Raw genomic sequence first — 10,974 nt, forward strand, 5'->3', positions numbered from 1 at the left:
AAATAAGACAACAAGATACTGCAGTGCCGGAAACTATTTTTATTGTCGGCTAAGTGAAAGAGCCGTTCATAACGGAGATTATTTCCCAAACAAACCGCTCCCTCAATTAAAATGAGAAGTGAAAGCGGGAGAGGGGGTGTGTTTCAGGACATGTATTAGATCAAATTAAACAGGGAGGGAGGATAATGCATTTCCATGTATATGTAACCCCGCCAGTCCTACACCACCCAACCCGCTTCGAGCTAGGATCAAGCCGGCGACTTTCCGCATGGGAGTTGGTTGCTCTAACAAGGAGGCTAAAGACCATGGCCTCTAGCGTCTGTCGCTAGAGCACCTTTAGAGGTCAGTGGAGTGATGTTTACCTGCACAGCACTTACTAGCTGGCCTCCGTTACACTCACCCCCCCTAAACCTCACTCCCATCCGAGTCACGGCACCAATGTAACCCCACCAGTCCTACACCACCCAACACGCTTCCAGTTGGGATCCAACCGGCAACCTTCCGCATGGGAGTCGGTTGCTCTAACAAGGAGGCTAAAGACCATGGCCTCTAGCGTCTGTCACTAGAGTACCTTTAGAGGTCAGTGGAGTGAGGTTTACCTGCACAGCACTTACTAGCTGGCCTCCGTTACACTCACCCCCTAAACCTCACTCCCATCCGGGTCACGGCACCAATGCAACCCCGCCAGTCCTACACCACCCAACCCGCTTCGAGCTGGGATCAAACCGGCGACCTTCCACATTGGAGTCGGTTGCTCTAACAAGGAGGCTAAAGACCATGGCCTCTAGCGTTTGTCGCTAGAGCACCTTTGGAGGTCAGTGGAGTGATGTTTACCTGCACAGAACTTACTAGCTGGCCTCCGTTACACACACAAACACATGCTCTTTGTCGGCAATGCTTGTGCGCTCACATCCATCAAAGTAGAAAAGTGATGTAAAGTTATAATATTTCGTATCTTAAAAAAATATTTGCATACAGACCACTGGGAAAACTCCCAATCATAGTGTATATATCTGTCTTTGGATGGCCACAGTGTTTCACTGCACCTTGGTCCGCATTCATTTCAAAGGAGCGCTACCCTGTACTAAATTGGTGGCTCTATTGACACATTCGTTCTAATAGACAACAGCAGGGTGGGTAATATCTAATGTATCTATCTATGGGTCCTCACTCCATTCAGCTCTTATGAAGGCTGTTAGACAAAGACGTCTGCGGTTGGCATTAAAAGCAGTGTGGTGTACAGTAAAAATACAAGTTTTCTAGTTTTAGACTCGAATTTGGCATCCTACTGCACAACATGACATGTTTGTTTTTGCAACTGGTCTTTTTTTGCAACTGGTATGCGTGGTTGAACCCGTGTGACATCATGTGTGACATAGGTTGGTAATTCCCCTATAGAAAGCAGTGGAAAAGCCCCCAAAAGTGAGCCAAATAAAAGCATATTGATTGTGTAGTAGAAAAGCACACTGAATGCTGGAATCTTGAATTTTGTATCAACTGTCCCTTTAAGAGGAATTTTAGTGTAAGAGCTTAAATCCTGTTGTCATGGCAACTGTAGTCACCTGCCGTCCAGTGGAATGCTGCTATTAGGATCTGGAATGTCCACACACAGAAAATATGCCTGGATTACATCATTCAGACGCTCGACAACAAACACTGCGCACACACACAAATGCCAACAATACCATCTGCCATCACAAACACCTACGGCAGCTCTCAAAAACATGAATATTCCCACCATAGATGTGTGAATCACATTAGTAACATAACACTGTGATGTCCAGTCCCATATTGGCAGCCGGCACAGGAAGCTGCTCGTTTATTTTGGGATCAAATAGAGACGGGCGCAGATGGGGCACTTTGAATATGGCACCATATGGGCAGAGACAAAACTGCACTCATTTAATTCTCATCTAATAAGCAGCAAAGATGAAGATGAAGATGGGTGAAGAGGCTAAGAACTGCAGTATGACATAGCTGAAAACGTAAAAGGGCAGACGGAGACTGTCGGCGTCTCCTCTCAATGGGTTGAGGTGGCATGGTGTCAAAAACAGGCAGGGCTTTGGCACTTCACTGATCTCCCAGCATGAGACAGGTGCCCGAACCTGGCAGTGCAATCCAAAGTTTGAGCTTAACGAAGGTTTTGAAGCAAGGTTATTGCAGTAAATGCTAGTTACATGAGTGTTTGTATGTTTGTATCAGCATGTGAGGGCTTTAGCGCTTTGGTTTTGTTACATCAAGCGTTCACAATCACATCCATTCATGTGGTACAATAAATTGCCTACTTTTTTTAGTGGTTTTGATTGCAGAAGAGTTTTTTTATTCATTTCTTTCATAGAAGCTTTTGATAAACCATTACAAGCCATTACCAACACCAACTAGTTACATGATGAAGAGCAACACTGAAATTAAAGGGACAATATGTGTGATTTCTTTCTTTAAAAAATATATAAAAAAAACACTAGAACAATGTTAGATATTTGCTGACTTATGTACTTGCATTATCTCAAATGTTTTGAAGAATGTTTAAATCCAGAGAAAGAGGTAAAAATAAGCACTACAAAAAGAAAATAAAACAATAAAATAGATGCACATACTATGTCCTATACTGTACAAAAAGTGCTGGTTTCCACACAATTCTTTCATATTGAGCCAACACAAATAGATTGAGTTAACTTAATTGTTTTGACAAATACAAGGATTAAACATAAAACAATTAAGTCACCTCAAAAAGACAAGAATTGTGTTGATTCAGCTCATTTTGAATATGTAGTTTGAACAAGCAGAAAAATATGGAAATCGCACTCTTAGAATTATATGGTTCTATCTGAAATTTTTGTCAAAATTGAGTTATTGACAAATTCTTATTAAATGACAACTTATTTACATTATGGGATGTTTTTTTAAGTTGTTTACATTTTAATACTTAAAAAAATGTTACACACTTACTGTTATCTATATGGAATGCAAAAACTTTAAAGCTCAATATCTCAAAATAAAAAAAAAATCATCTGCTTTTATTCTAGCCAAAATAAAACAAATAAGACTTTCTCCAAAATAAAAAATATTATCAGACACACTGTGAAAATGTCCTTGATCTGTTAAACATCATTTGGGAAATATTTAAAAAAGAAAACAAAATTCAAAGGGGGCTACTAATTCTGACTTCAACTGTATATATATGTGATGTATATATATGTGATGACCAACAACTTAGCTAACTATAGGCCTATTTCAAATCTTGCATTTATGTCTAAAATACTAGAAAAAGTTGTTTCCACTCAATTATGCTCTTTTCTGCAGACGAACAATATTTTTGAAGTGTTTCAGTCAGGTTTCAGGGCTCACCACAGTACAGAAACCGCCTTAGTGAAAATAACCAATGATTTACTCTTAGCTGCTGACCGAGGGTGCGTCTCGCTATTAGTTTTACTCGATCTTAGTGCGGCATTTGATACCATTGACCACAATATCCTCATAAATCGCTTAAAGTCTACAGGTGTCCAGGGACAGGCTCTACAATGGTTTAAGTCATACTTAACTGACCGCTACCAGTTTGTGAATCTTAATGGACAGCCTTCACAAATCTGCCCAGTAAAGTATGGGGTGCCTCAAGGATCAGTTTTAGGCCCTTTACTGTTTACAATTTACATGCTACCTCTGGGAGACATTATTAGAAGACATGGGATCAGCTTTCACTGCTATGCAGATGATACTCAATTATATATTTCAACTAAACCTGACGAGACGTCTGAATTTCTAAACTAACTGAGTGTATCAAAGACATCAAAGACTGGATGACCAACAATTTTCTTCTCTTAAACTCCGACAAAACAGAATTATTACTTATTGGGCCTAAATCTCGCACACAGCTGATCTCGCAACTCAATTTACAATTAGAGGGATACAAAGTTAGCTTTAGCTCTACTATAAAAGATTTGGGTGTCATATTAGACAGCAATTAAACTTTTGAAAACCATATATCCCATGTCACAAAAACTGCCTTCTTTCATCTGAGAAATATCGCTAAATTACGAAATATGCTATCCATCTCAGATGCAGAAAACCTAGTCCATGCTTTTATGACTTTGAGACTGGATTACTGTAATGCTCTATTTGCTGGCTGCCCAGCATCCTCTATTAACAAACTTCAATTAGTACAAAATGCAGCAGCCAGAGTTCTGACCAGGTCTAGAAAATATGATCATATAACCCCAATTTTATCCTCCCTACACTGGCTGCCTGTTAAGTTTCGTATTGAATTTAAAATATTACTTCTCACCTATAAAGCTCTAAATAATCTAGCTCCTGTTTATCTAACCAACCTTCTGTCTCGCAACAAACCAACTCGCTCTTTAAGATCTCAAAATTCAGGGCTTCTGGTAGTACCTAGAATAGCAAAATCAAGTAAAGGAGGTCGAGCCTTCTCTTTCATGGCTCCTACACTCTGGAATAGCCTTCCTGATAACGTCCGAGGCTCAGACACACTCTCCCAGTTCAAAACTAGATTAAAGACCTATCTGTTTAGTAAAGCATACACTCAATGCATCACCTAGCGGGTTCCACACTGGCTTCTGCATCTTGCTTATATACACTATGAACAGCAGCTACGCTAATTATTTTCTTTATTCTCTATTTTCATCTGGGGATACTCATCCCGAGGTCCTCAGATTATGCGGAGTCACTGATTGGATCCAAGACCAGCGACGTGATGATCCCAAGGATTCCATATCCGGGACCAGGCCTTATCCTGAGCTGCTGCTGCGCTGATGGTCGTGGGGAGTGGAGAACATGAGTCTGATTCCAGCGATGCTCCAGGGACAGACGAGTCTTCACTGAGGCCATCTTCCAGCCTAAACCACGGCGAATGAAGCTCTGCACAAGACTTTTGGCCAGTGGAGAAATTAAAATGGTCGTGCCCAACTGAGTCTGGTTCTCTCAAGGTTTTTTTTCTTCACTCCCATCAGGTGAAGTTTTTTTTCCCTCTCCGCTGTCGCCACTGCCTCGCATGGTTCAGGATTGGTAGAGCTATGCATCGATGAATTGGCTCTTCAGTGTTTGAACTCTCAGTAATGATTAAATCACACTGAACTGAGCTAAACTGAACTGAACTGAACTTAAACACTAAAACCTGAACCACACTGTTCCAGTTACTGAACCACACTGTTCCAGTTACTATGACTATTTATGTGAAGCTGCTTTGACACAATCTACATTGTAAAAGCGCTATACAAATAAAGCTGAATTGAATTGAATTGAATGATTTTTTCGCATGTGAAAATTTCGCATTTCAGTGTGCAAAGACCTTGACTCTGCTTCAGACCACCATAATATTAAGTGTTGAATTCTACAGCTCATCCATGAATGTGAAATCTGCAGGAGTCCCATAGGATGTAATGAAGATGACGATTCCCATGATTCCACACTCAGTCAAGGTGTCAGCAAAATATGTCTTTGTTTGTTGTGAATATGCACCCTCTAATGGTGAAAATTGTATCCTGTGCTTTTAAGACTGAACAGCCACAAAAGAAACCTAGTGACCATAACATATGACCATTAAGAAAGCAGACCGACAAAGGTATGGCATACATGTACCAAAACGTGGATTTTGATCAGAATCATAATCCATCCATGTCATGTTCATTTGCTTGCTATCCGCCTCCCTCCTTTTCCTTCTGTATTCATTCAATAGCAGTCATGTGTGGAACAGAGAGGGAAGGGCATGACGAAATAAGAGGGAAAAGGCTCTTCAATCAGTTTGCTGTGCAGAGCAGTCTTGTTGCTGTCCTCTATTTTGTCCGTCAAGCGTTAAAGGGCACCTATGGTGAAAAATCTACTTTTCAAGCTGTTTGAACAGACATGTGTGGATATAGTGTATAGAACGTCATATTGGGATGAAATAAAACATCAAGTCCTTTTTTTCAGTTTAACAACATAAAAACGGTGGACCAATCAGAGCGGTTTTCAGACTGACCGCAACTTGACGTAGGAGTGCAGTCCTCCCACCCACCGAATTGATTGACAGCTGCGTAACATGTCCCTGTAGTCACGTGTGTAATCATGTCAACAAGACCAGACGTGCACAAAGCAACCGGGTAAAAAAGGTCTGTTCAGTTTGCTACAATCATCAATCATCATCAAATGTGATCAAGAGGGAGTTCCACATGCTTAAAATGTTTTAAAACGTTTGTAATGAATTACAGCGATTTACTTCAGCTTTACTTCATCAGCACAGGCATGAGTCAGAACAATTATAAAGGAAGACGCTTCAATCCCGGTTTGTGGACGTTAAATCAGGTTTATTTTGTAAATTTTGTTTTATTTTTGTGTGTTTGTGTGTGTGTGTGTGTGTGTGTGTGTGTGTGTGTGTGTGTGTGTGTGTGTGTGTGTGTGTGTGTCTGTGTGTATCTGTGTGTGCGTGCGCGCATGAACTTTGTACATTGGCATTGTGTGTGTGACTCATCGATGCATCACAACAAATACTCATGGGTAAAGTTCCTACTGTAGTATTTCTCACAAACGCTACATGAGATCTTCTTCCTAAGTCTGTCTGTCTGTTGTCTGACGCAGCCGAGGGAGGAGATTAGGGCACGCAGAAAGGCACTAAGAAACGGTGGGCAGGGCGGACTTTTCTTAAAGGCGCAGTTCAACTAAACAGCCCCCTGGTGGAAAAAATGTTTAAAATAAAATCTTGTAAAAGGTATAATGAAAAACCTGATAGATGTTTTGACCTAAAACTTTACAGACACATTCTGGAGACGCAAAACACTTACTGTATGTTAAATCTGAAAAAAGTGGTAACCTAGGTGCCCTTTAAAGCTTACTGAACTGTCTGACACATGCAAACACATATACCTCCTTTTCTGGAGTTCCTTTGACTGGGGCACAGGCAATTCAGGTACTAGGTATTCAGAAGGAGAAATAAAAATGTCCTGGTTTCATGGCAATGACCAGCTTTTAAAGAAATGTACAAATGTATCAGAAAATGGTTCCATGTGACACATGGCATATATTCAGAGTGCAAAAATCTCTATCAGTGTGGCAGTCTGCTCTGACTCACTGACTGCTTTTAGAGTTTCCTTTGTTTAGTTCCCAAAATTAGCCAGTAATTTGGAAAAATGCTAGCAGTGTTATTAAATTATTGCCCATGTTCTTTATCCTAAGTCTTAAACTACTATAGTCCACATTTCAAATGAAAAAAATCAATACAATAAATCTAAGACTTTTTAAACATTACATAGACTGTAGGCTCTGTTAGAAAACATGTGTGCTTTACATTTTAGATCACTTAGTGGTTAACCCTTATGTAGTGTTGGGGATGTTTTCATCCACTCTGGAGGGATTTTGAGTCTTAAATTGGCCATAACTCTTTTGCCCTGCTTCCACTGAGTGGTACGGTACGGTACGGTTCGGTTTGGTACGCTTTTATGGCTGTTTCCACTGTCAAAAGGCGTACCAAACCGTACCGTACCACTTTTTCGGCACCCTTTCAAAAGGGTACCAAACATGAGAAAGTGTACCAAAAGGTGGAGCTACACGAGCAGCTGAACGCTGATTGGTTACAGAGATACGTCAGGAGCTTGTGTGGATCTAGCCAGAATGAAAACAAAGGGACTGCCATGTTTTTATACACAGCCGAGACATTACACTGTAAAACTAATGCATATAATAACGAGCCATGGACTAGAGGTCTGCATTCCCGCGGGCGCCGCAGGACCCGACCAGATTTCTGAGGCGGGGGAATAAATTTCCGAATAAATCGCGGGAGCGGTCGGTAACGGGTTTAATTTGGGACAAGAGCGGGCTGTCCAGCAATATCGCGGATATTGCTATGCGAATAATAGAGAGAGAGAGACAGAGAGAGAGAGAGAGAGAGAGAGCTTTGCCTGTGTGTGTGCTTGGTGCTTGTGTATGTTAGTGCGCGCGTGCGCGAATGAGAGACAGAGAGCTTTCCCAGATAGCAAAATATACTCGGGCCAGTTCCGGCTAGATTCTCGCCTGCCGGAGACTTACCACTCAGCCCGGCTCCGGCTGCCGGACCCCGGATGCTTGTGGACTCACTGCCCGATTCCGGCCCGAATCAATCAGGCCAGATGTGGCGGCCGGCGCCGGAATCGGCCCGAGCGTAATGTGCGCTGCGGCCCGGATTTGGCGCGACTCAGTATTTATATACCTTTATATAAAACCTTTTGGTATTACATTGGTACTTGATACATGGTATTACAAGCCTTTGAGTTGATATAACAGCAAACGCCTGTGTGTCTGCTTGGTGCTTGTGTGTGTGTTAGTGCGCACGCGCGTAAGAGAGAGAGAGATTTGTCTGTGTGTGTGTGTGTGTGTGTTTATACAGACAGCTTGGCTGTCTGGACTGTATAGCTGAGGGATTTTCGGTTTTGTTCTCCCCCGCTCTTTAGCGGGATCGGGCGCGGCGGCCAGAAAACAGGGCGGGTCGGGCAGCTGGACAATAAATTCTTAATATAAGCAGGAGCGGTCGGGTTCGGGCTAAAACCTGGCGGGTGCGGGCGGGAGCGGGATTCAAAATTTAGTCCCGCGCAGATCTCTACCATGGAAGACCCAAGCTCAAACAGAACTTATGCATTGTTACTCATTGTCTTGATGTACAGACACAAAGCCAAGAAGAACTAAATCTGCCGTGTCCAGTTGTTGTTTTATGAGGGGAGCTCGCGATCGCATCTATATTTGATATAATGAACTTTTTGGGCTGATAATAATAACGTGTGGGTGATTATTGAAGTGTCTCCGTCATCAGATCCTTTCAGAAAGAAAAGGAAAAAGGAGAGAGTGAAGCGCGAACAAAGGAGAAGCCCGACAAAACACAGGAGCAAGTTGTTTCAGCAACCTGAATCACAAACAAACTGCCACGTTTATCATCGCCTTTTGGACTGTTATGAACTCGGAATGACAGTTACTCTCTAACAGAGTTTACATGTGATGGTGAAGATTACATAGATGAGAGGTTTGTACTGACTGTGGGCTATGTTGCGTGTTGTTTATAAACCTAAATAAGGACTAAATGTATGCTGTGTGTGGTTTTTCTGTAGTTGGTAACATATCGGAGACTCTAAGGGGCTGTATGTGTTCATATATGTTCATTTATTTATTTATTTTACATAACTGCAGACGTTACAGTAGGCTATTTCAGGCACTGTCATTGATCTGCAGTTATAATCAAATTATGTTCATAGAAAAGTTAGTAATAAACATTTATACCCAAGAATTTATGTGTATAAAGCATCTGTTTTGTGAGAAGTGCTTCTCATGTGATATGTAAACAACCTGTACAGATTTACTGTACACATTTATTCGAGGGTGACTGATGTCAATTGAAACTTTCTCTCATACACCTCACCCACCAAAAGGGTACCCTTGGTAGTGGAAATGCAAGCCTGATAAAGATGACCCGCAAAGGCCCATACCGTACTATACTGTACCAGTCAGAGGAAATGGGCCATTTCTGTGTTTCAGCGAGCAGAATGGTTTTTTGGTGTCAAATCTTATTTTGACACATATTTTGAGAAAATGCTTTGAATTTAAAAAAAAAAAAAACACTCAACAATAGACTCTGGCCAAATACTATACTTTTGTCTAACATCCACTAAATTAAACTGCTGTAAAAATACATCAGACAAATCTACATATTTTTTTTGTTTTTTTTGTTACAGAAATCTGTTAATCAGCCTCAGTACTGATTAAAACAACTAAATTCTTTAGAAACTTACAGGATTTTAATCGCCAAATTTATAAATGTTGTTACTAATTTGGTGAAAAAAACACACAAAATGACGTGTTTTCAATATAAAAAGTAATTGTGGACTGGATTTTTTATGTCTTGCACATGTGTGTTTTAATTTTCATTTTTCTTGCCAATTTACTATTGGTGGCTGTTTTTGCCCCAATGACTTTCGGTATGAAAAATGAAAATCACTGCATCAGTGCATCAAAGCCAATGTTGGTACTAATCGTTCACATGTCCAAGACTATGATAAAAGGTAAAAAATCTAGTCCACAATTACTTTTTATATAAAAAATACGTCCCTTTGTGTGTTTTTTAACACCAAATCAGTGACATCATATGTGAATTTGGCAATTATAGAAAGAAATTAAAATCCTGTTAATTTTTCAATGCAGTTTAGTAGTTTTGATCAGGACTGAGAAAAGAAAAATGGAAAAGAAAATATTTATCTGATGCGTTTTTACCGCAGTTTAATTTTGTGGATGTTTTCATCCCTAACATAACAAAAGGGTAGTAAATTTGAACAGTTGGACAAGCCTTATGAACTTAGACATCTTCATTTGTTCTGTTCCTCTAATTAGTCAGTAATCTTTTAAAATGTAAGCTCTAGATCCTGCTTGTCATTCTTTGTAATACTGACCTTTCTTTATTTTACACCACACTGATTATGTAATGTTGAATTGGTTAAACAAGCAAACAATAACAAAAATGCTGTCCAAGTGAATCTTGTGTTCGAGCAGTTGCAAAGACTATAGAATACATAAGACGTGTCACTCATATCTTTTTGAATGGGGAAAAGTGTAACGGACAATATGGTGAATAAAGCCCCGCCTACTAGTACAGAAGCCAATCATCGATTGCTATATGGCGAATAAAGCCCGCATTCTAGTACAGAAGCCAATCATCGATTGCTATATGGCGAATAAAGCCCGCCTTCTAGTACAGGAGCCAATCATTGATTGCTATAGACTGATGATGTTCCGGGGGAGGGGTTTGGACCAGATGTGAGTTTCTGCAGATTTTGTGTGATTCAGACATTTAGAATTGAAACTAAAGACACAGCTGTTGTTTAATTTTATTGGTGATTCCTAATATGAAATTTAATCGGAAGCTTGGCAAGCAGTTTTTGGAGTGCCAGTGCCAGAGCATGCTGCCCGAGAGGCAATTTAAAGATGGCCGCCAAGTGAAATGACTTGCTTTAAAGGGACTTTGGTAGTTGT

At 40.6% G+C, this 10,974-nt stretch overlaps 1 protein-coding gene and 1 long non-coding RNA gene across 15 annotated transcripts in view; one reads left to right on the forward strand and one right to left on the reverse strand.

The window, feature by feature from the left end:
• Positions 1 to 10,974, reverse strand: part of mpp2b (MAGUK p55 scaffold protein 2b) — a 104,310-nt gene that overhangs the window by 29,297 nt on the left and 64,039 nt on the right. The window lies entirely within an intron of this gene.
• LOC147834403 (uncharacterized) lies at positions 1,768 to 5,274 on the forward strand. The gene is made up of 3 exons (XR_015503904.1): positions 1,768 to 2,423; positions 4,057 to 4,828; positions 4,874 to 5,274. It is a non-coding gene; the product is annotated as an uncharacterized LOC147834403 (long non-coding RNA).

This window comes from Danio rerio, chromosome 12 (assembly GCF_052040795.2).
Source record: "Danio rerio strain M-AB ecotype USA chromosome 12, GRCz13ab, whole genome shotgun sequence".
Lineage (NCBI taxonomy): Eukaryota > Metazoa > Chordata > Actinopteri > Cypriniformes > Danionidae > Danio > Danio rerio.